Raw genomic sequence first — 25,542 nt, 5'->3', positions numbered from 1 at the left:
ACTGTATGCTGGTTGTTCAACAACCTTTTAACTTTCTAATGTGCTGATTCTTCCATTTTAACACAAATGTAATTAAATAGAAATTGAGGTACATGAGATTTTGACATGCCCTAAATGCACTCACACCACGACTTGTCAACTGCATACCGCAGAATGTTCAAACACATCTGATACAAAGTGACCTTTCACAGAAGACCCGAGCGCAATGCTGCCTGTCTGTGCCAATACACAAGGAGACTCCTCTACATTTCCAGTCCGCACACATTCATCAGGCCTCCCACTAAGTCCAGCAGCATGTCTTCACCCTCTATTATATTTCCAATTAGTGTGGTCTTCTGAATTAAAATAATTTTCTGTTGGAGTGCAGAATGTTTAGTCTACCACTGTGAATGTTTTAGGTCTCGAAAAGTTGGATCAGTGGTGACAACATTCATTGTGAAATGCACAGGAAACTAAACTACATGTGTTAATGCAAGATCTATGGTTAGAAATAGCATCACAATGACAATTCTAATCAAACACATAAAATTACGCTGTCATTAATATAAGTTGTATTTGCAATCTAGTGATAACATAACCTGATGTTCACTATTATGCTCTGTATTCTTGGCATCATCTGCCTGCCCATTCTAAACAATTTGCTGAGCCCAAATAAGGCAAATTGGTTTCCATGTAAAACAGTATCAAGAGGGAAAAAAAAAATGTAGTTAGCTGTATATTTGACAAAGTCTCCTGCACATCTGGCCGTTAAATTACAGCTGCTGAAAACGAGGAGAAATTTATAGCGATTCTGACAGGGTCTCAGTCTGGGCACAGCGCCCAGTCGCCCTGCCTCACACAGCCTTGGAGCCCGGAACACACATGGGGGCTATTATTTGTAAAGTAGCTGCGGTGGCACCAGGGAATGATTTGAAAGGGGCACGTGCATGTGTGCGGAACATGCTGCCTGGGTATATTTACTCGCCGTTATCACGTCCACATATCTCCAGTAAATGGGAGAAGGTATGAAAAAGATTATTATGCTTAAACCCTAAACTCTCCGACACTGTGCCTCGACTCTAATTGAGCAAGGATTATCATTTCAAGCATAGTAAAGCACTTGAGTAAAACATACCACACACATTTATCTCTCGACAATTTCTTGCAGGACCTTGTTTATTTTTGCGTAAGATAAAGCACATTGGACCAAGTTCTGGATGTTTATAAATTTAAAAAAAAAAATAGACATTCCTGAACATGAATACTCAAAAACAAGAGTTTAGAACCAAAGACACAAAGGAGGGGAAGGGGGATAATACCTCTGGCGTGCGGCCCCACAGTAAAGCCGCTGCTTGGTCATGGCTCTGGGCTGTAGACGGGCCGTCTCCTCACTGTGCCGGCTGAATTAAGCTGTGGTTCCGCAGCAAACCTCAGCCAGCCTCAGCAATGTGCTAAACCCAGACGTGACTTACGGCTACCCACCATAGAGTTGGCCTCAAGACCCAGGACTTACAGCCTAAAAGTGAGATGTATCCCCACAGACACCACATAAAGTAAGTAAGACAACATATGACATAGGTACTGGTGAGATAGGCTCTATAAATTTCTTCCCTATTATTCAGATCAAGCATGGCCAACGGGCACAGTTTACAGCTGCAATGGCGTTGCGGTGAGCGCAGACCTATGCAGCAGAGGTGTTCCTCTTCACTCCAGAACCGCAGTTCTGATGGACACTCCCAGGTCGGGCGGACAAATATAAGAACCAGAGATCGGAACTGCTTCGGAACTTGAGCTTGCTGTTATGTAATGCTGCCATTCCAAATGCTCCTGTTGCAGTACAATTCCACCAAGTTCTTCAGAGGGAAGTGGAGCATACATACATCAAGAGTGATTTTCTTATGATTATTCTTCATCATTAAACTGAATTTTTAAATACCCCTCTTACTCAGCTCTTTTACTACTGCATAATTGAAGCTCCCACTCAGTTCTGCTTGTCTCTTGTCAGTACGCAGTCAAACTGCAAAAGCATCATTTGGAATGAGACATATCACATGTACAGACCTGTCAAACATTCACTCATTTATCATCCGAACTGTTTATCCTCATGATGATGGTTGTGGGTGTGCTGGACCCTGGGCAGTCTTTGGACAAACAACCATTCACACTCACAGTCACACCTACGGACAATTTGGAGAAGTAAATCGGCCTACCATGCATTTCCAGAGAAAAATGATACATGTTTTAAATGATAAAACCAGCCTATAAGTATATGCAGGCTTTAGTTACATGTCGAATGTATCGTAGCTCAGTTATATCACAGCCTCCACCCCCCAAAAAAACTTGGTTCAAGCTGATTCAGCATCCAGAGTTTAATCCAACACAAGTCAATCTCTTTAAGCCATCATCCGTACTTCCTCGCTCCCACTTTCCAAATAGTTTCATATCATTTATAGCGTTTCACTCAAACACCTTCAGCAGTCGTAATCAGTCTTGCTTAAATCTAACATGCATTTGAGATGGGGATTGACTTTCTTAGCCTGCAAGAGGCAGGCTGGTTAGTGCTGAGCTGGCTTGGGGGAAAGACTTGGTAATTAAAGTCTGCAGGTGATTCGTTCAAATAGAATGGAGCCCCCAAAACTGACAGCAAAGCAGAAAAGATGACTTTATTGAGAATGCTTGTTGAGATAAATCATACCAAGATGCAATCTGTGAGTCCCAAACTGTTTGTGCATTTGCTTGAGCAAATACATTATTTAACTACTGGGAATTGATATGGATGCTGATTAAATTTGCACTAACTAGAATGTAGACAACTCTTAACACAGAGTTTAAAGAAACCATAGAGTAAAATTGGAGTTTAGAGCTTCTAGCCCTCTCCTTTTTGTTGTGAAATGTAATTTACAGTAGAACGCCTGTGGAACTTAATCTGTGCTCCCAAATTTCCAAATAATTCCCAAAGGAAATAAAGGAAACGAAAATCATCTGTTCTTGTGTAAAGTGGTGCCTCGCTATCTGTGGGGATAAGGACGAAGCTGGCCCGCAAAGAGCAAAATTAATTATCATTCAAATTAATGGAATAAAATAGAAAAATTAATTGAAGGAAAAAAACATGCTAATCCACTAATAAGCATATTCTTTTAAAAATCGGTGTTGCCTTCTTAAAGTCTTAAAATGACCCACTCTTGTTATCAGAAAAAGTGTGTATGATCCATACAACCAAATCTGAAGTGTCGGTAAGAGGTACTGAGCCTTGAACCTTAATAGCTAAATATCTCTTGACTACATGGCTTGTTTTCAAACTTGGAATAATTTGACTGCTATAATCAGAATATGATGTGCAACAAAACATTATACATCAACCAAAGCTCGCCTGCCAACAACAGTAAAATAAAGTGTGAGGAAGCAATTAACAACAGTAAAATGCAGTGATGACTCAAAGAGAGACTCCCATATGAAGATCAATCCTTTATCAAACAGACTGCACAATGAGAATTCACAGGCCATTTCCAATATTTGGTCAGAGAGGATCCACAGGGGTGTCCTGCTCTATCTATGCTCTAACCTTGGGTAGGAACGCAACTTTTCCTGTTTGCTCATATAAGTTAAACATGAATCCACTCCGCACTTATTTCATAATCACGCCAAGACATTTCCTAACTCCGCTTTTGTTGAATTAGTTTGTTCTTCACTCAGACTTTTTATTCAAGAGCTGGTTGGAAAAAAAAGATTGGACTTCCAACTTCCACGGCTTGTTAGTTTAGTGGGCTTTCTGTGCTGCTTATAAAATGGTAATAAAATAGTCACAATAAACAACCAAATTAATAATTAAAGGAGATTTAATTCCATACTTTTGCATGGGTAAGTGGTCAAATATATTCTGGACAAAGACTTAAGTGTGGCTCATTCCAGAGAGGGGGGAAGGGTTTGGAAGGGGGTGAGGTGTTCCATTTCTTTTTATCGGTGAATAATTAATTCTAGAAGCTAAGAAAATTTAGCTATTCATGACCTTGATAGTGGGCACATTAAAGGGGAGCATTTGCTAAACGTGAAATTATATGCGACTAGAAAGGCGTAGCTACATCACCGGAGTCACCCCAGAGTAAACAAATGAGTTCAGCAAGCAGAGGAGGGATTACCATATCTCCACTTAACTTATTTTATCCTGTGAGAATCATCAATATTAAAGGCTAAGGAGAGCGAAAGAAAGTGCTGAGGTTGGCTTTTAGCAGCAGGGTGAACCACTGTTTAAGGAGAGAGATAAATGAGATCTCCCTGGAATCTACAAAGAGTGTAAACATAGTCTTTTTATCTTTTCACCGTACATGCTCTCTTCAGTTTCAAATAGTTCAACAAGCAGCCGTTTTCCCATCTCAACATGTTGCTGAAGTCGTCGGGATTGTGGCTTTTCCGCCGCCACTTTTTCATGCACGCTGCGAAAAGTTTGTGCTAAATATTGACTCAACAGTTTTTACTTATTGTCACGGTTATGTTTGAATTATTCAATCATGGCTTTATGTTTGTGACGCTAAATGAAAAGTGACCTATGTTTGTGTGCCGTTGGGCTCAGAGTGAAGTGCTGTGTGTGCTTGTCATGCCAAAGTATAACATTGTTCGGAGATGGAGTCCACCGCAGGGCTTCAACAATCAGCAGAGAGTCAAGGTAAGTGACCTTGCATGGCAAGAAGTCAACTACTCATATGAACGGGTTACTTCACCTGTCAGAGAAGAAAACCAGAACATGTATGGTACTCAGTCCAGCCCAATCCTTGTAATTTAGATAAGTATGATATACTGTACCTTCACTGAAACCTTCCTGAATATTGTCAACACTCAGACAGTAAAAATATAGAAAGAATGTTGAAAAATTTCTAAATGTTTAAAAAAATATATATATATCACAATTTTATCTTGGTAAGCACACACCAGCAAACACCCTCAAGGGCATAATATCATTTGTTTACATCCTCATTTTGATTTTCTTCTTAAATACCTATCTATCGTTTGTTTAATTTTGTTGCATAATATTCAGACTGTAGAAACGTGCTTACTCAAGCACCAGTCACGGCAAATGCAGCCTAGAAGGTGGGCTCCTATCATCTGCCAACAACTCAGCCCACCATCCAGGTGATATCAGTTATCGATACTTAAGTGTCTCCTATAAACCATTTTAAGACGTTGTTAGTCCACAAAGACACAAAAGAGCGCCTTCATGCAGTGGGGTCACATGATCTTGTAAAGAATATTTTTAAAAGGCTTGAGTTAATGATAGAAAATTTGCCCTCATGTGTGAAACTGCGGGGTAGGTAGTTGCTTCTGTGTTGTGGTCAACAAGCAGCATGCAATGCCTCAAGACACATGCGGTATGTGTGTGTAAATGCGCGTAGGTGGGATTTGACAAGATTTAGAGACAGAAATCTTTACAGTGTATTGACCATTAAATTTTACAAATATGAACCCTCTTGATTCTTGTTAAACTGTTTTTAACACATCTGATAAGTTACGAGGGAGGCAAATGCTTAGTCCAGTCAATGCCTTGTGGTTATTTTTAATTTACTCATTCAACTTTGTGTGTGTTTTGTTGTTCTGTGTGTGGGCCGAGTCTGGTATGAACTCGGTGGAGTGAGGTACCTCTATGGCCTCATGACAGGAAAGAAAAATTGGCGAGCTGCTTGATTATGTTGGTTTTTCAATTTTCACTTCTTTAGACTAAGTCTTCACTTTGCCCTTGCATGTTTTAACTGCAATATGAGTAACAAATATTCAACTGCTAAAAATTATTGATCGTGCTTTGCAGTGCAGTTAAATCTCACATAAGTCTCCACTGACATAAATTTTAAAATGAACGCTACGGAAAACTATACATTTAAAAGCAGGTCAGCTCCCCCTAGATAACCTCAGGGTATGCACCGATTCCATCAGACTGGAGCAAAAGTATGTTAAAGTGGGTTATTACAAGTCTTAGGTTTACGTGTATGTTTTTATGTTTTTATGTGTGTGTGTGTGTGTGTGTGTGTGTGTGTGTGTGTGTGTGTGTGTGTGTGTGTCTGTGTGTGTGTGCGCGTGTGTGTGTGTGTCAAGGGACCGGTGTTGCTGAACTTGCATACGTGCACATGCAAACAATGCATACATCACAAATAATGTGGCACGTTTTCTATTGTCTTAAAATAAATATTGTAGAAGTTTCTCAATACATACAATGTGAAGCAGCTATCCCAACACTTGTTGGTGAGACTGCTGCCTTCTTGCACAACCGCTTTCACAATTGCCAAGTGGCATTTGTGGCCAATGTATAGAACAGAAAGCTACTGCCACAATAACAATTTATGAACGTACACAACCTCCCTCATTGACAAACTTTGTTTTTCTGTAGATAAAATCCATGTGGTGTTTGGTGTGCCAAGTTTGAAACACAATGGAGGGAAACATACTACATCCCTTTTTCCATGCATGAAGAATCACCTAAATCAAACGCAATGTGAGTTTTATAAAGTTGATTGAATTATCAGGAAATTGACTTCTTTCTCTTCCACTGTCCAAACGTCAAACAATATGGTCTATGGTGAAAACCATCGGCGCTACCTAAAGTGCAAAACCCTCTTCTAAATACCGCAGACATGACAACTTGTTGCCAAGTATGTGCAATCAGGAAAAATGAACTAGGAATTTAGCATTTGGGTTTTTAGTCAATTACGCTCCTAAGTTTCCACTTCTCTTGAATGAAGTTATCTGTATTTATGTCTTTCTCCATGACACTCCTCTCTCAGTCATCTTGCTCTCACCACCCTTCCGACTCTTCCATTAATTGCATGCTTCTCAATATGCTGTTACCATTCCTGAGGGAGGTTCTACCATGAATAGCCAGCCTCCAAGGTTAGCTCCCTGGGCTGTCACCATGTCCCATTTGGCCAGGCTACGGCGGAAAAGCCGAGTGGCAACCACATAATGACTGGTGTCTGAGGGCCTGGCTAATTTTTCATGTTCAAACAGGCGACTGACTTCTTGGCCCAGACAGAGGCTAATACATGGTTTGCCGTGCCCTAAACGGCTTATAAAACCTGGCACAGCGAGTAGCTGATCTCTTAACACAGTTCATATCAAAAAGTGTGTGACTGACAGGTTTGAAAAGGTATTCAGGACATACTTCACCATTAAAACAAATAATTGTTGTCATCTGTACATCAAAATGAAATTCATTATTCTGCCATTGAAGGGTCGTTGGTTTCTTCGCCGTAATCCAGATAAAATGCCCTGAGGGCAGTCACTCTATTTTGCTGTAGATCATGACAAGTCACCCTCAGAATAATGCTAGCTATTTAGATTTTCATCGGACCAGAGGTTCCCACAAACCCACAGATCACACTGTAGTTTGGTCCTTTGAGGTCTTTCCCTTTCTTCTTCTAGCATCATGACTTCAGTCTGTGCTAAATTTCTACAACACCTCCGCAAATAGTCTGATTAAAGAATAGACTTGCGTCACTTAAAGTGATGGGTGGTAGAAGGCAGAACATTTCTGTTTTTAGAATGTTTTTAAAAAGTTGGCTATACAAAAAAGTCAAACCTATAAGTAGGTTAGCAGGAAAAGAGTAGCTCGCACAGATGTGCTGGTGCTGTCTAGATGCGCTAATTATTTGAGGTATATAAAGAATAAGGCACACAGATGAAGAAAAATAGATCACCTATTTGTTGACCCACATAATCCATTATGCTGATAAAAGCAAAACGAATGTCGACAACCAACCGCCTGAGTGTGAGACCCTTTCGTATTTGTTTGGAAAAAAAAAAAAAAAGTTGCAACATGGCCTCCTTAAATAGCAAAAACCTGTAGCATGACTGAGTCAAATAAAACATGATTATGGTTTAAAGATCAACGGAATTTCACTATCAGTGAATGAATGTCTTGATGACATTTCTAACATGCAGCGGCAATGGAAGTGGAAGAACACAGATGTCTGAGGATGAAGAAGCATAATTTACACGTAGGTGCCAAGAAAACGTCTCACAGCAGACATAAGATTTGGGAACATGTGGCGCCAAAGTTGACAGGCAAATACAAAGAAGACAAAGTCACGTTGTTATTTATGAGCAAATTACTAAAAAGCTTCTGGAGCTCTGCCTGTTTCCCATCATGGCTTGTCTCGCGCATGACCAATCCAGGTGCACACATCATTTCGAAAACATGTCTGAGCTACCGACAATTTCCACTAATCAGTTTAAAGATGAGCACACAATCTTGAATTATATTACCCGTTGAATGACTTTTGTATGAACGTATCTGCTTCTTATTATTTTAAAGCAACTTCCCTTGTACATGTGACAGAAAATTGTGTATTTCTAAGTAATGGCCTAGTTGTGCGGTTCCAGCGCAAATGTTACCTAAAACGGACTCTATGAAAGACTTTTAAGATTATAATAGTTCACATTATTTCCTATGTTTTAGACTTTTTCTTGCTATTGCACATTTCTAGTATATTGAGTCGTTCAAAGATGTTTGACAAGGAAACTGCCAACAAACTTGCTTGCTGGAACAAACCGCATTCAACCTTCCGGTGTATGTGCTTGTCATTTGACTAGCAATACTTATGCAATTCACATTCATTGACAGGTATTCTTTTGTGCTGTTAACTTCAGGCCAAATAGAAGTTTTAGTAAAATATGTAAAACACTAATATGGCAATCAGGTTGAGTCATAATAAAGAAATAGATGCGTGTAATTGTTCCGATATGCGGTTTTTCGGAAAAATTATTCAGAATGCTGGAAGTGCCGATGGATATATGTGGCGGGTCTATGGGAAGAACAGGTTTTTCGTTGGCAATGCTCGCGCATAGAGATCCAGTAATAGAGTGGTGTTTATGCCAGTGGCTGGAAATCTAATGCAAATGTGACGCAAAAGAGGGCAACTTAAAGAGGGGGTTGGAAAAAGAACGGATAGTAACTCAACTTCTGGGTTTGTGGCTTCTTGGTAGCTGCCAACCCCAAGACACAAACAGTAATTCACCCACATTTTAGTCTGTTAATTCATGGTATCTATAACAGATCGTTGTAACACACATAAGTGGGCTGAAAGAAACTCACACAGGCTTTTATTGCGAGAGATCGAAAAGACGAGAAAAGCATAGTGTTCAGATTGGTCAACCATGAAACAGATTAGTTCACTATTAATTTATCAAATACCCTGCATGAATGTTTTATGGCCGTGCAAACCTCAATAGGAACACACTCTATAATATCTTAACAAGTGTGTATTTGGTGTGAAATTGCTTTGAGAAAGAAACATCCAAAGCAAAAAGGAACATTCCAAAAGCGAGCTGTAATATCTAATTTAAGAGCCAGCATTTTAAGGCCAGATTATCCAAAAGTGTATTGATAGTCTACTTATTTTAGAATAAAAATACCTTTATGGATGCTTATGGTCGATATAATGAGTCACTATTTTTTCATCAAATTTTCTTTAAGTATATGTGGATTCTAAAAAGATTTAAACGTGAGGAGAAAGGAATGGCGCACAACTCGCTATACAGCAAGATCAGATGATTTTGTGAGGCTTGAAGTACTCCGGCTTCTCACACTACTTCTTGCTTTTAGTCAAGCACACCTAACAGAGAAGTAAAAAATAAATGGCATACTTCATACACACTTGGTAACCAATATGTACGTTTCATGTTAAACAGTGTTTATTTGGGATTTTCTATTTTTCTTCCCCTGTATGAGATATGTCAGTGGGTTGTCTCATCTGCAGACAAGCCCTCCATCCGTCAGGCCTTAAGTAGTTTTCCAACAGTACATTGACCTTGAGTGCATGTTATCGATTTCCTGTGGTGTCACACTGAGAGGGGTCGTTACCACGTGGCCCCCACTGTGGGCTGTGATCAGGAACGCATTCGGCAAATCTCGATGCCATGGTGATTGATTGCCAGTCTTTGCAGACCATCCATCCTCACCTACCGTAACCGGGGTGTCACCTGCACTGAATTTATCATCATACATGGGACAGACGCAGCAAAGCCTAGCAAGCGGCGTGTATAATAAACTTTTACACAAATGCATTGTCTTCCATGTAAACAGTGTAATTATGACCTCAACTAAGATCCAGCCAGAGTTTTACTTTCATCAACACAATCTCAGCATCCAATAGATGCAATTTAGAGTAGTGATAAGCGAATGATGTATGATGACTACGTTAAAAAAAATCATAGTGGCTCAAGCACATACATATCACATTGCCATGCAGAAAAAATATTTACAGTCATTTCATCCATTTTAGTAAAACTATTTCGAGTGGGATATTCAGGGACAAAAGAAACAGACCAAATGCATATGAAAGTAAATTTTAAAGCCTGCCGTTGAAACCAACTGTGCTGTGTGCGGGGTTCTTCTAGTTTTTGACTGCCATCCACCGTTTTTTCTGCAATTTTCCCCCCCAAAAAATCACAGTGTGCGGTGTCACGTCACATATATAACAGCCAAACAAAAATGCAGCTTTCAAAAATAAATACAAATGCTGAAAGTGTATCTTATAACAACAGTCGAATTTTTAAGGGAAAAACAAAAACAGATGGACCAAACTAAGGTTTGGGTATTTGTCTACTAAGAACTTTGAATGACAGTGTTAAAAATACTTTAACATTAGTATATTGGAAATAGCAGAAATATTATAGAATCAGCACTTAAAGATATTACGGCATATATGATGGCAAATGATATCATCCTTGCCATGAATGAAACATAACTAATGGTTTGAGATTGTCCTCGTAAATAGAATGATGGACATTTTCATATTTTCCTTCATATCTGTGGCTTTGTGATGACACAGTGGCTACATGCATGCGTTTGGAGCATTTGCAGCGGCTTTTCCTGTTTCCACTTGTGGTGTCGTCTCCGCGGATTATTCTTAGAACCAGCGCTCCGTATTCCCCATTAATAAAATGACAAGGGTTTACTCATGCCCTCCACTTGAGGAACATTTGCAATTCTTGATGGTATCTATCATGGAGAGTTGATAGACGCTATAAATTTACAAGTGCTTTATCGTACAAACAGAAATGTGCACGCCGGTGTGTTGGACAGTGTTGTAATAAATGAAAATTTAAGAAAGGTCACTGACGGTGTTGTGTTTCACTCGTCTGACTCCCGAGCAGGCAGCGTGGATTCATTTCCTACTAAGTGACAGTTTGAATGCGAGTAGCCATGGTTGTCTTTCTGCAATTGACTGGCGACGTCCTAGTTCTTGGACCTACCACAATAAGCACTCAGCCTGAGTATTTCAAGGCGGGCGTAGGCCCCGGCCACACTTACCACGCTGTCCAAGCATGGCACAATGTGTGGCTTAAATGGGAAAAGACTGTTAATGGGCACTCAGAGGAGATTTTTCCTCAAGAGACATTGTGGCTTGGAGGTTTCTTGACCTAATCTTTGCAGTGATATTCTGTCTTTGCTCTCCATAAAGTCAATAATTCATCATGTTGCCACACTGTAGTGGATCTGCCCTGATGCTTGTCTTACCAATGAATGAATTTTCCAAACATTTTGGAAATTAAACGGTACCCCTCAATCATCAGGCCGAGTGTGACTTCTACATTGCATCGTGCTGCTCTTTACGCCCACCTGGAAGTGCATACCTTTCTGCTTCATTTTAACTCTTCCATCCATTCTATTCCATTCCTTTTAGATGAGAGTTGGCAGAAACTTACAACCACTAGTCTGGTTACTGCTATATGTGTGGTGGTTCTTAATTTAGACCCACGTTTAAGTGTTTGATGATGGATACTGGCTGTTCCCCAAGACAGTACAGTCCAGATATAGAAGATGTGTGGTGTCACGTCGGGCTAAACTGGAGTCCGCTGCACATTTTCCAAACTTGTAGTGTTTTTCCTGCTTTTTAACTGCATTACTCTGAGCCTGTCCTGTTTCCGTTCACACCTCATATAAGTTGGAACCTGGCTTCTATGCACAATTGATTTTACCGTCTGTATTTCCAAGACCGTGGTCCTTTTTACCACCAAAGGTCTTGACAATTGTTTTATAATATGCAGTATATTGAATATTTTTTATGTGATGAGGCCCGGTAGGAAATGGACCGAATCACAAGCTTGAAATTGATCAGCCTCCAAAGAGTACAAATACTTCCTAAGCTCAGTGAGGTTTAAATGGAGTAGCGTACAACTAAAGAGTTGGATAATGGGACTGCCGGAATGGTTTTGAAAAATTCCCATAATTTCTGAACTATAATGTGCACCAAACTTTATGCCGCACCAGCTAAAATTAGGGGAAAATCCTGTTTTGTTCATGTATGAGCCGCACTGAACTATAAGACCAGGTGTTTTAATGTTTAATTTCATATATAAGAGAATATGCACAAATCATACACTATAATAAAAATCATTAAAAATCCATAGATAAAATGCACTGGACTATAAGCAGCAGGGTTCAAAGCTTGTGCAAAAATGTGCGGCTTATAGTCCGGAAAATACGGTAGTTGGGCAAATGTTTTTTTTTTTCAAATCTGGTACACAGTTTCGATAACAAAATTATTATTTTTTTCAAATAAAAATATTTAAAGTATTAAACAGCTCAAAGTTACTGCAGGGACAATCCAGTCAGGATCCTCCAGTGTTAAGTGTTATTATTTGTTAAATTCAGTGGCGAAACATACTGTGCTGCTGCTGCTGCTGCTAATCTGTCACATTCTTTTGTCATAAATCTACAGAGTCGTGTAAATTTTCTAATGACCGCATACAATGAGTGTTTTCTGCCACAGCACAGATTATTGTTGAAGTGTAGGTACTAGTGAGTGAAGAATATGTGCCTGTGGGAGGGAACAAATCTGCAATGGGAGGCAGAAGTGTCCAAATGTGACCCCCTCAGCAGAACCTTCTCTAAATGTTATCTAATTGACGGGCTGGTGCTCTCCCGCTTCCGTCAACCACTGGGCCCCGTAGATAGCCATCAGATGGATTGCGTGAACTCACCCCTAATCAAGACCTATTTACCACTAATGAGAATACACTTAATGGTCAAGTACTGAGTATGTGTGTGTTTGGATTTGTCGGTCAATGCATCAATATAAGACAGAGAACTTACAAAGAAAAAAAACATCTTTCCTTTTCAAGTTGGATACATATATTGCACTATAAAGCAGCAGAATTTCATGCCTTTTTGTTTTTTTTACATTTATAGGCCTTCTGTTTCTATAAAAAAAAAAAAAAAACTTTTTGTCACCATGTTTCTCATAATGACATGTTCAATTACCTGGCGTAAAGTCTATACAGCCCAATCCTTCTCTTAACCAAAACACTTAGTCGCACATTGGTTGGTTTATGGAAAGCATACCTTACTCAAAATCATAATCTCAAATATGCACGGTAATGCCAAATGTTCATTCTGTGAGTGTTTTGGGGAAATGCAGATACTTAGAGCAAGATGCCCATTGAACATGCCCTGAATGTCCATTTGTGTCCGTGCTCGTTTAAAAGTACAGTCCTTTAAAATGGGATTTTCCTTATGCCATCTATGGAGCATATTAAACAACAGGCAGTAGGATTCATGGAACAGCAGAATGCCACAAGAGAAACGATCAAGTCATCCGTCACTGCTTTTTTGAAACCCTTCTGCAGGGGGATGAGTGGCTAATGACTGTTTTGCTTGGTCTAGTGATAGATCCTTGAGGAGAAGGATGACGTTCTCTCGAGCCACAGATTTGTCCGTGTGTGATTTTGTGTGCTAAATTGAACGTGGCTAAATTCAAACATGTTGATTGTGGATAAAGTCTTCATATAGTGTGGTGTTAAGTAAAGACTTCAGTTGCTGGGCATTTTCAGCCCTCAGAGGCTACTGTGTGGGGGCCAGGGAGGGGGAAGAGAAACGGGAGATTTATGTCCGTCTGTGACGCATGCTGTTCTCGGTCTCATGTTAATGGAAAAGGAGATGTATAAGAATTTGGCAGATATATACAGCTCTCTTTAAATCCTCTGCTTGGCAGACAGTGTTTTAATAGCATTACAGTCTACTGTGATAAAATTGTTAAGAGCATACCACATACAATACAGTTTGTAACATTTTCATGAGCCTTTCAGTACTTTAATACATGGAGTTGGGCATAATGTTGGGTAAATGTGTATAGTCAGTGGAAAAAAAAAAAAGGGGGGGGGGGAGACACAACAAAGACTGATCGATCAAATAAAAACTTTTATGACTGAGAATTCATAACGGAGTACACAAGCATTTTTCAACATTGTCTTCCCACTAAGCATGTACATATGGAAATTGCCTCACAATGCTTTACCTAAATCCTGTGAGAAAATGGCTCGGGTCAATCTCGTAAGTGTTCTCAAACAAGGAAGGTCCATTTCAGTTTGTAGCCATCACAGTTGCCCTTTGTCCATCCAATGTGACATCCACATCATTCCCACGTGTTTCAGATGCCTCCCCTCTTCCTTGTTTCTTCAATTCTGTGACTGTTTACTTTCTGAAGAGATTTTTTTTCTGCCCTCTGTTCTCAGCCTCACTGCCCACTGCTCTGTAGGAGCGGAATTGAGACTGTAATACTTTCACAAAAATGTGAACGTCCAGAGTGAGCGTGTATTTTGAAGTGCCCGCACGTAGCAACAGCTACTGAATGACGACAGAAATGTTATCCCATCTGTAATGACCTCAGACTTGATATGGTTATCAGTGCCGGGCATCTCTGCTTGTCACTCTGACCCTATAGCTCAGCCTCATCAGCCGACCAATCCCTAAAACAACAGAAGGGGAGATAAAAACTGAACTGTGTAAACCGCAACAGCCCCTCTTCCTCCTAAGCACAAAAACCATTGGCCACCACTTCCCGTTGCAGAGATGGCAACAGGATTTCATCCAGGAAAGGATGAGTATTCGCTTAGCTAATCCTACTTCTGTGGTCTTGGTGGGATTAGCCCGACTCTGTGGCTAAGACCACTATGAGACTATCATACAAAGAGCTAATATTAATGGAAGATGTACTGACAGCTTGGCTCACTAGTAATTTGGATTGTAAGTTAATTGGAATCGTATGCACAACCATCAATGTTTTTCTAATATACGTGTCGTAAAGCAGGATCTGGTGTTCTCTACTGAGTAATTTGTTGCATTATAGACCACAAATTAGGTTGAGTGTACACTGTACAGTACCTTGTTAAATCCCATCAAACATAACAGCCCAGATCATGTCATCTCAGTCTGGCACTCCTCAGAGACGCCAACAGCCTCGTCTATCAGGTCTGGACCGGGTTCAAAATCCTTAAGCACAGCCAAATTTGTGTAACAAGATCTAGACCTTGAGACGCATGCCTGCCACAACAAATTGGCCTCATGTGGAGAAGGAGAAACGAAAGAGGTAGGGGGGAGGCTGAAAAGTGAACGAAGACGCAAGCTAGCATGAGGAGGTAGGCTTACAAGCCTTCATGGCCTGGAGGGACCCTGCCCCCTGATGCTAAGCATTTGGCTTGGGCCCAAATTGTGAAGACAAACATCGTGTCTTCTTCAATTAGACACATGTCTCTCTGGGTGGTTACACATAATGCTCGACCTAGCAGGAGGCCTACACGGTGCTAACTCATATCTGGATAACAATTATAGGTGTCTTTTGCAAACGTCAATTGGCCTGTCATTGTCTTAAGTCTGGTAGCTTTTACATTGTGTTGTTAAATTGAAGTAGTGGTTGTGAAACCAAACTATTGATTTATATTTATAATTGATACTTCAGTTTTGTTTTGTGTATTTAAGCTTGGAAGACTGTTTCCATATCCTTGTAAAAATGGCATTTTGTCTGCTGTCCAAATTATGGGTTGTCACTCTGTAACGTTTATTATTCCCAGACTGTAAAATAAATATTTACATAAAAAAACGTCCACATGCCGAAATAATTACAGCAGTCACTTCAATGATCTATTTGCACTCATTTGTTTTGTTGTAAGTGGAGCTTTTCTTGTTTAAGAATTTTGTGGAAATATTGGAAATTACTCAATGTCTGTCAGCAATATGTGGCAAGAGCCCTGTCCAAAAATCAATCTGTCTTGCATATATTCAGAAAAAAAATATTTATTGATATTGCAAGATTACCAGGCATGGAATAACATTTGATCTGGAATCCATTTGGAGAAAAGTCAGTTTAGGATGAATCATTTTACAGTCTATAACGTAACTTGACACATTTCTGCAATATAAATGATTATCTTAAGTGCTCAAAATGAAAGAATAATTCAATGCACACTTCTATGTTCTCAATCTCTCCTGATCACATGCAATAAGATGTTATTGACTGTACTCTTCTCTCCACAGCACAAAGGGTTACAGTGACAGTCTCATTTTTGGAGCAGCCCCAGACGATGACATGCCTCTGCAAGATGATGTGCAGACAGTACATACCTGTACTTTTACCGTGACAATGTATCATGAGCAAAAACATCACCATGAATCCTCATAATTTGTACCTTCTCTCATAATTCAAGTTCTTAGACCTGTCAAGTCAAAAGGGGCTAGATGGTCTCTTCGCAAGAGACAAGTCGGTTAAAGTATAAGTACAGTGTAATGACAAGTCCATCCATCATGTTATTACAACTGCAAACCCCCTTTTAAAACAATAGCTGTAACTGAATTTCTCATTTCATTTTAATTATAGATACTACATATAATCTCATTTATATGAGTACAAGTAGCAATTCCATTTCATCGCACTGTACAATTTAGTTAAATGCAACGACAATACATGCAATATCTTCTCTTATAACTTAATACATTATCAAGGATATATTAACTGTAGTGCAATTTAGTACTAAAGATTTTCCCTAAAAATACAGAGAAAAGCGCAGTCCCCTGAAGCAAAAATTGAAAGAGGCACCTCCCTGTCCAACAAAAACACCACCAAAGATTGATAGGTTGCCAATGTGCTATTTTCCTCCTTCGATGATATACTCAACGTCTAACACATTGCCTCTTGTGGCTACTACCTGCGTCCGATAGTTTTACAGGTGAATTGTTACCCTGACAGTGCCACTTGCTTCGTTCATCTTCTACAGCTGTGTTGTCTGTCAGTTTTATTCTTTTTTCTCATTCCCCCATTATGTGGTGACTCTTACTGGAAAGGTACGCCCTACACTTCCAGTAAAGGACCATGGAGGGGTGTTGGGCTGCCACTCTTCTAAACAAGGTTCTAAAATAGTTTAACATTTTGGGTGACAAAAATCAGAGAGCATTGATTGAGTTAAAGTGGCATGTTTTGGCTTTTTGTGGCATTATTTGTATACGTAACAAGGACCAGCTTCAATAAAATGAGCACACTGCATCACATGTCCATATCTATTGCAAATACCCCAAGACGCATATCATTGATGAAAACACACACACATGCACGCGCACGCACACACACACACGTGCATACAAGGTAGTCTTATTCTTTCCAGCTTTTTTCTCTATTTGGATGAAACTTTAGACAAGGTTTTATGTTTTTTTTTATGTACATAGACAGATTTTACACATTTAAATAATTATTTACATCTACTTGCAGCTCAACCTACTATCGCATTAACGATGACCTGTATAAGAATCTATTTGATAGAATCATGCGAATGATCGCATGCCCTAATTTAATAATGCTGAATTAAGAAAGGAATTTAAGATAATGGTAACCTTGGAGAGCGTACGCTTTTGCAAGTCTCTGACTCAGTGCCCAGTGTGCAATAAAGACAAAAGTAAAACGCACAGCAGCGGGATAAGCTCTCAGAGCCTCCATACACTCCTCTTCACTCTAATTGACAAGTGTAATTTGATGGCACTGGTAACAGAGTTAGAAAGCAATTAGCGTCATGGCCCATCGGCACAAAAAGTGCAGCGAGCCCACCTGTGGGTCACTTTTTAATTTGGTTAAGTGCTTAGTGCTTAGCACAAGACTCTGCCTTTGATATACTCAGTAGATGGTAAATCCTGTTAGCGCTAACTCCACAAACTATCCCACTGACTGATATCCATCTAATCCACTGGTTAGAGGCTCACCAAGCCCCACGACAAATTATTAGGGTGTCATCTGTCCGTCGAACAAAACAAAACAACAACACACTCAACGGTGTTAAAGAAACGAGATGGAAAAACAGATGAACGAGAGGGCAAGGAGCTGCAGGGAAGAGTCAATGAAGGGGGAGGGTGTTTAATTAAAGCAACTGATCCATGCGGTTTGCTGAAGGACTAATTGTCTTTCCCCCGATGAGGCTGTTTCCTCCAAATTACGCTGCATACGGTAAATCCTTGTTGGCTGGTAAGACAACTGCACAAACTAAAATACGGAAAAGAATGAAAATAAGTATTGTGAAAGAAGTAGGGCCACAGAAGAAATTCACGTTGCTCAAGATTTCCTTGCTTGGTCTATTGTGTCTTGCTTTGTTCTAATTAGGCCATTCTTGTTGATCTTGTCAAACACCATAATGTCCCCTTTTCCCCCTGGGCAGCGTGTTTAACATGTAGGTTCTTGACCCAATGCGACCTTTGACCTCTCATTAAGGTACCTTTCCTGCCCACACTCCTCCATCAGACAAATTATTAGTGTGCTACCTTTAAGTGTAACTCGGCATGGTTTTAACCAGGCATGGGACTGTATTATATTCTGGTACAATGATATTGGCAAAAATAGTATACTTTCAAACGGTCACAGCTCTAAAATTATTATTTTAAAATATTTGGGTCAGGTCAATAGCATCCTTTTTCTATCGAGCACAATCTATATTTTTATACAGTACATTATTTATATAGTGCCTTACAAAACAGCTGAAGCTGTATAGGATTTTATTTTTACGTCCTTTAAGTCACAAAGGCCATTCACTAAACAAACAATGTCAGGTCAAATTCTTTCATGTACAAACAACGAATGTGACAATGTTTATACAATTCACTCCTTTTTTTGTTTAAACAAAACAAAGCAATTCACTAACATAATCAAATAATCAATATACTTGCAGATGACTGACCTTTGGTTCTTTGCTTAGCTTATTCACATATCACCATACCTCACTGATATGACTTTTGAAATTAAAATACCAATCATGGTTCAATCCAGACAGATAGACTCCATTGTGTGTTTTCTTGTCAGGCGATTGATCCTGTATCACGGCTTGTTTGCTCGCATGCGAATCCAGGCACTTGACAAGTTACAGCCTTTGATTGGTGGACAATCATTTTGTAAAACCGCTCAGAATTCTGGGAAAAAAAAAATTCAACCGCACAAACAAAGCAAAACATGGGCCTCTGCTTGAGCAAACAAAAGTGGAAAGCCACAGACCAACTGACAGCTCCCACTAGACGGGACAATAGGATAGCGTCAACTGGACATGTGTTAGTCTGCTGAAAGAAAAAGGCTGCATGTTTGCTCTTTGAATTCAGGTTACAATAACGCCGCTAATCACAATCGTAAAACAAAACAACTTTATTTTACTTATGTCTCGCTCTGACCACAACAACTACAATGTGCACATTGATTTTTATTGCTAGCGTTTGCTGCAACATTTTACACGAGGTTGTATACTGGAGAATAAAATGCATATTGAGGTAAAAGCTCCCATGTCTTTTGTATTTATTGCTCTTATAGGTTAAGATAATATCACAAATAAATCCAACTTTTAAGGCTCTATTTAAGCAACCTAAAATGTATGGCCTACATAAATAGATGTGTTTTTTCTTATATCAATAATGGACCCTTTTAAACTTCAGACTAAGGGCGCACTTAAACTGGGATGGTTCTATCGTGTTGTGCTTTGGCCTCACCTGTCCCCTGCTGACCAATACTCACACTCTTAAAACAGTCAAAAATAACCCAATTTGGGTTAAATGTTTTGCACAAAACCCCAAAAATTGGATCGCAAAATGTCCCAACTTTGCACTACTTCTGTTTTACTTGGCTTCATTTCGGCATGGAGTTGGAGCAGTAGACAGATGGCGGACAAATTTTCTTTGAAGGGAAAATTGCACAAGACATGGTAGCTGAACACCAGCAGTGGTGAGCAACCTTTGCCGCAGACAGCTCAAATAGCCGCACAAGGGGGGTGGGGTGGAATCTTCCAACAGTATAGTCCAATATGCCATGTCATGCAACTGGAAAGGTGGGACATGTCTGGTTTACTGTATTTTTAACATTTATGGCCACTTTCCAAACAGCCATTCACATTGACCCAAACATTGGTGACTATTTTGTCTGACCTTTTTATTTATCATAGGCCGTGAAAGAGTTAAGTGTCTGTGAAGTTTCTATGTTATTGTGGCCGCATGAGTGAACACCAAGTAAACTTAAATCGTCTTCTGGATGGAGCATTTTCCAAGAGTAAACACCGTATATGTGAGGATACTTTCGAAGGATTGATGTCATTTCCATTACACAGTGAATATTTCATTTCACACCAAATTACAAACCCCATTTCACTCAAAAAATTCCTTCTCGGGTCATTAACACATACTGTATGTAGTGTGAATAATGGATGTATGTTACTATACAGTTACACTACAAGTCTTGGACTCTTATTACTTTTGAAATGGGACTTGATGAAACAGATATGATGGAGCTTTGTTGGAAAGTTATCAGGTTATGAAAGGTGGGCAGTGGCCAGGCGCGTGACAAGGGAAATGATACAAACATACACACGTAAACACACTTTACGGGAGGGTCTTACAAATATGACCAACAAGATAAAGACAATGTAACCTTGTATTACCAACCACTTATTTGTTCCAGACAACAAACGTACTACTTGACCTATGGTCACTGCCTTTTACATTAACGTGAGAGTGTGCAATGACTGACAATTGCTCTAATTATCCAGTTAAGTTTGTTATCAAGACTGGAGCAAAACAACAATGTAGAGCGTTTCTCTTGTATGCAAACAATGGTGTCTTTTGTCTTGGTGAGGAGGTGTATTGGTCTGGATTGCTCAGCCTAGTGTTGTAATTGTTGGCTGGAATGTGAGACGGGTCCAAGGATATGCTCCGACTACTGGGTGTCATTGTCCATGTGAACTCTGATGCCACAGCTCTGGAGTCACAGATCATAATTTGGATGATGAGCATTTATTAGGCAATTTAATTGTAAACTCATTGCAAAACATGTGATGTCTGGAGACAGAATGTCATTCTCAAGGCTTGTCACCAGGTGACATCCATTTGGTATTTAGTTCTTTGGCAAGATCTTGTTTTGCAAAATCATCATGCGTACAAGATTTGCTAATTCACGCATTTTTGTTAATAATTTAGTGACCTTCATGAGGCTAAGCAATTCAGAAGATGAATAAATTAGTCAATGAATGTACAAGGTTTGTTTCATCCCGCTAACTAACCACATTAAAAAACATGACACTCCTATGAAGTTCATCACAACACCATCTTATTAAACAGTATTTGAGATTTGGACACAATCACTACTAAAATCTTAGTACGTCTTCAAACATACTTTGTAGGAATCTGTCAACACATACACAAAACACACACATGCACACACAGTATCCTTAGTTGTGTGAGAGAAGTTTGGAGTCTCATTGTTCTGCCAGGAAATGCTCTCACTATACAAACTGTAGGTTTGTATACTCTAGATTTAACCAATGGCATCACAGTATTCAACCATACAACATCCGTTTGCTTTATATTGAAGCCGCTACCAACACAGAATAGAATGTGGCAAAGTTTGTGGGACACTAGTCTCGCCTGATACTCCAAGGGAATGTAACATTCGGAGAGTTCAAAAGAAATATAACTTTGTTTTGACACTTTTGCCTCAAGCAAACAAGCTAAAATAGTTAAATTTGACCCTCTTCTGCCTCAAGGCCAATAGTTTTCCAGGAATTGAAACGACTTCTGCCTCTTGTACTCATAGACTGACGTGGGTTTACCCTCTAGCCTGACTTTGTCAGCTAGGGTACAAAGGTGAGGGAATGCAAGACTCCCATTACTACTGGTGCAGGTGTGAAGGGGTGGTGACAACAAGTTTCCAAAGGAAGGTGTTTTTTACTGTATCAGTAGGAACATTTGCCATGTAACTATTTCTTCAACCGGCTAGTTTTACAATTGACAGCTCATGTCATCACCACTAAATGCATTGGTTGAATTATTCAAAATTAACAACTCTGCATTGCCATTTGAATATTGGGATTTTTTTTTTCAAGATATTTAGTAAGTAAACAATTTTAATGCAATTTGAGTTTCTTTCAATACACAATGCACATTTACCATCACAGTTTTTTAACCAGACAAATTATTGAATAAAAAAAATGGACTTACACAAATCGTGAGGTCTCTGGAGATCCTGCTTATCCAACCGGTGTAAAATTATCGTGGAAAGTTACAATCTTACTTGGGTCGATGAGGTCGTTTCCAACCTGAAATGTTTGTGAAAAAAGATATTGAAGTAAACAACTGTAATGCAATTTGAGTTTTTTTCAGGACACAATGCACATATTCCATCAGTTTCTTAACCAGATACATTATTGACTAAGAAATTGACTTACACAAATAGTGAGGTCTCTTGAGATCCTGCTTATTCAACAGGTGCAAACTTATAGTGGAGAGTTACAAACTTTTTTGGTTCATTGGGCTCCTTTTCAACCTGAAATGTTTGTAAACTGAGGTAATATTTCCAATTGAAATAAATGGCAAGCCGATTAGTTCATTCCAGCCCCTAAACACAGTTATACTGTCTGTTTTGTTATTTTAGACTTTGATTAATGTTGCTTTTGTTCATTGTCAGGTTTTCCTCGTGTTCCTCTGCTTCAACATCTGTCTCATCAAGTCACTGTTACCACCTGTCCTTGTTAGCTCCACCCCCTTGTCACCTGTCCTTGTTAGCCCCACCCCCTTGTGTCCTCCAATCAGCTCCCTCAGACACTTGTGTCTTGTCCAGGTGTGTCATTGTTATATCATCAATTTGTTAGTATTTAGTTCTCGGGTCATTATTGTCTGTCCTACATGCTGTCATGCATTGCACTTTGTGCTGCCCCTGCTCTAGTCATGCCCAAGTCCATTTTGTTACTTTGCATCGAATTTCTGTCTATTTTGTTCCCCCTGTGATTATTGAAACATTCATCGTCCTCAATGCATTGCCTTGCCTTCCCTTGCCTTCTTGCCACATCTAACCAAAAGAAACCTTTTTGTTGTTAGCTTTTGTTTGAACTACATCAAGAACTCTCCTTTTTGAAGCCCTTTATTTTGAACTTTTTGCAGTCCTTTATGTCCATTGTCTATGAGTGTTTTGTTTGCCTTTTTGATTCAATTGAATTAAATATTTTTGATTGAACCACAGCCCCACTGCTGTGCTTCCCTGCATTTGGGTCCTCAATAACTTGTGTTAACTGTCTCATTAAGAAAATATATATAATGCAAAATATAAATGATTGAAAATAGGTTATTATTAAAAAAAAAAAAAAATACTTTAAAAAATATATACATATATGTGTTAAATGTGTCAAATTGTGATGTCACCACCCACTTTAAGCGATGTTCTCATGATACCGTCTGAAACAGTTTAATGTTAAATCCAAAATGTAAGCAGATCTGAATTGAGTTGGGAAGAATGCAATGATCAGTTAACAGTGCTAGCTTCTGATAAGCGGCACATACTTGATTTCTGAGTGAAGTTGACAGTGGGGATGGGGTGTCATTGAGTGTGTTGTTGAATTCTCTCCCTACCACTTTGTATTTCATTAAGACTAACTCAACACTTGAGAGATGTCTTCAATTATGCTCAGAGTGTAATTAAATGTTTTCCAAACAAGTTAATTAAAATCATCTTTGTAAATTGAGTCTGTTTGTAATGCACAATGTGGCGCTTGGTGTTTTACCCACGGGGAGGTTTAAAAGGGCCGCACTCGCAATCAGATGACATTTCATCAGCATAGCCAATGTAACAATTGAGATGACATCATTAACAGAGATAAATATGGAAGGCAAGAGTGAAACAGACAAAGTCCTTTAGTATGCTAATTACAGTGGCAGCACATTTGCAGGTCAGATGTCTTTGAATAAAATAATTCCATAACCCTGCTATTCCGTCGTGGTTGTTACTCTTTATGCCACTGGACCAAATATGACATTAGTTGTAATTACTTAAATCACTACTTTAGATTAAAGGCGATTAGGCAAAGATAAGAGTGAGGATTCTGAGAAGGGACAAAATCTATCTGCTCACGTTTCATCAGGGCAAAGGTTTAAGTCATAAAACTATAAAATCTATAACAACGTAAGTCTCAAATGTCATTACAAGAACTGCAATTAGAAATGGCTAACATTTTTACAGTTGCAAAATATTATGGGGGGGTTAATTCGACCTAAATGTTAAGGCGTCCGTTATTAAGTCAACAGTAACTGCATAATATACTAAACATTTTAGGTTGTGACCATGAGAAACTGTGCTCTGATTGGGAAAATCAACTTTTATTCACGCTTTTGTGCATGACTGGGTCCGGTCCTAACCCTGTACTCTACCAGCATAATAAATGCAATAATTATGCGCTTGTGAAATAACTGTAAATCATTTAATGACCCTACAAGGCGAGAGTTATTTTTAAAAGGGGATTCATCAATATTCTCTAGGGGTACACAGAGAAAGGTCAGAAAATCTCTCATTAGGCTACGTGCATGCGCATGTGCATCTCAGAATGAACATTTACGTCAGCATGATAGCTATAGTAAATTATTTTTAAAAGATTACATTAGGAGGGAATGCTTTGCAATATGGTATTGTAGCAAACCTGCATTTTTTTTTGTGTGGATCGCTGGATGAATTTTAAGGGATTGGTTTCTCCGTGAGACCATTACGGTGTCTGTAATTTGTGATTGGATGGTATACGGGGTGGAGCCAAGAGAAGGAGGAGGAGTATTTGTAGGAACACTAGTGGATAGTTATTTAATTCATTAATCTACCTCAAGCTATAACAGGCATTGCAGAAAAGTGAAGTTGAGTAGTTAGTTCAACCCCTAATCGAAACTGTACATTGAATATTTGAATATTTGTCAGGGCGCTTGCAATGGCTTTTGTCAGTATGAAGTGCAGTCCTGTATTTCTGGGTTGTGGTATTGTGGTGCCCAAAAGTGTGATTTTCTTGTTAAACTCTGAACTCTGTGTGTACTGTATGTAGACTATGAGCTATTAAAGAATCTGAATTTGAGTATGCCAAATTCGTGATTATACATTCAGTGTTGCTGCATCAAACACTTTCCTCTCCCCTTTTTCTATTTACAAAAATATTCCAGCTGGTTACACCCTGCAACTACAGTGGAAGTTAAATCAATTTCTATTTCCCCTATTACAACTGAGTAATAATTTTATTGGATTTGCCATATATAAGGGACAAGCACTCAATGTGTTTGTTATAACATCAACACATACGTAAATATGAAGCACATAGAGTCACACGTGTTTAAACATAGCAAACAACACACACACACACGCGCGCGCACACACACAAATGCTTTCTTGGTAGCAAAGTCTAAGTCATGTGAAAGCACGTAGACCCAGAGGTGATAACCTTGGAAATCTGTCCAACAGTTCATAAATAATTACATTCCATACACATTAACTTACACATCAC

At 39.2% G+C, this 25,542-nt stretch overlaps 1 long non-coding RNA gene across 4 annotated transcripts in view; it reads right to left on the bottom strand.

Annotated features, from left to right (window-relative positions):
• Positions 1-22,782, bottom strand: part of LOC125967634 (uncharacterized) — a 148,303-nt gene extending 125,521 nt beyond the window's left edge. For 3 of the 4 annotated variants that reach the window (XR_007480801.1, XR_007480802.1, XR_007480804.1), the window contains exons 1-2: positions 22,465-22,782; positions 22,238-22,335 (exon numbers count right to left, since the gene is read on the bottom strand). This is a non-coding gene — a long non-coding RNA (uncharacterized lncRNA). Of the gene's footprint in view, positions 1-18,483; positions 19,178-22,237; positions 22,336-22,464 lie in introns of those variants that run through there. The other variant, XR_007480803.2, reaches the window with a different exon arrangement.
• Positions 22,783-25,542: the final 2,760 nt, after the last annotated feature.

This window comes from Syngnathus scovelli, chromosome 4, assembly GCF_024217435.2.
Source record: "Syngnathus scovelli strain Florida chromosome 4, RoL_Ssco_1.2, whole genome shotgun sequence".
NCBI lineage: Eukaryota > Metazoa > Chordata > Actinopteri > Syngnathiformes > Syngnathidae > Syngnathus > Syngnathus scovelli.
The sequence above is the reverse complement of the archived record's forward strand: the minus strand, read 5'-3'. Positions and strand labels throughout refer to the sequence as shown.